Raw genomic sequence first — 1,132 nt, forward strand, 5'->3', positions numbered from 1 at the left:
CTTGCCCCCACCCCCTTCTCTTCCCCTCTTGGTATTGCTACTCTTATTATTGGTCCCGAGGGGTTTATCTGTCCTGGATTCCCTGAGTTTCCAGCTCTCATCTGTGCCCATGTACATGCTCTGGTCTAGCCGGATTTGTACGGTAGAATTGAAGGGACCCTCACATCTTGAAGGGGCTTCTGGATCATCAAAGGAGGATTGACTCAGGATCATGGAGAGTTCTGTTTGTACATCTGTCTCCAAGTTTCTTAAGGAAAGGGGGATTGTGAGCGTCATACTCCAGGATGGTAGAGCTCAGTGCAGTGTCTTCATAGTGGTGTAGGCCTGGGGGCGTACTGCTCTTCTCGGACCCACATTGTCCTTATCAGAAGAATGAGTATAAACATAAAACCTCTGGGGTTGTGGGGAGATTCATTGTTATTGCTCCTTGCCATTGAGTCGGTCCTGGCTCAATGACCTTATGATCACTGCCCGGTCCCGTGCCATCCTCACACCTGTTGTTATGTCCCAGCCTGTCATTTCAGCCACGTGCCCATCCCTCTTTTACTCTGCCCCTCTACTTTACCAAGTCTGATGTCCTTTTCCAGGTCTTTACTGACAGCATGTCCAAAGCACGTGAGATGGTGAGATTCAGATGCATTTCTTCTAAGTAGCATGCTTAGAACCATCACACTCAAACTCCCTGCCAATTGAGTCAATCTTGATGCATAGGGACCCCATAAAGGCAGGGTACACCTGCCCCTGTGGGTTCACGAGATTGTACATCTCTCCATGAGTAGAACAAAATCTCATCTTTCTCCGGTAGAGAATCTGGTGGTTTTGAACTGCTGACCTTGTGGTTAGCAGCCCAACGCATAACCCACCAGAGCTCTAGGTACATGCTAAGTGCTCAGGAAATATGAGTTGTTGTGATCGGCAGAATAACTGCTTACCCACCTACCATCCCTAAGATGTCTACATTCTAAATCCCAGAATTTGTGAATGTGTTCAATTGCATGGCAAGGAGGCAGTAAGGCTGCGGTTGGGATTAAGATCAACTAATCAACGACACGTTGAGATCATGAGATTATCCTGGATCATCCGGGTTGCCCCAATCTAGACACAAGACTCCTTATAAGTAAAAGAGAGCTCC

The sequence above is a fragment of the Echinops telfairi genome, unplaced genomic scaffold, assembly GCF_000313985.2.
Source record: "Echinops telfairi isolate 266 unplaced genomic scaffold, ASM31398v2 ScPeMD7_10;HRSCAF=50, whole genome shotgun sequence".
In the NCBI taxonomy this organism is placed as follows: domain Eukaryota; kingdom Metazoa; phylum Chordata; class Mammalia; order Afrosoricida; family Tenrecidae; genus Echinops; species Echinops telfairi.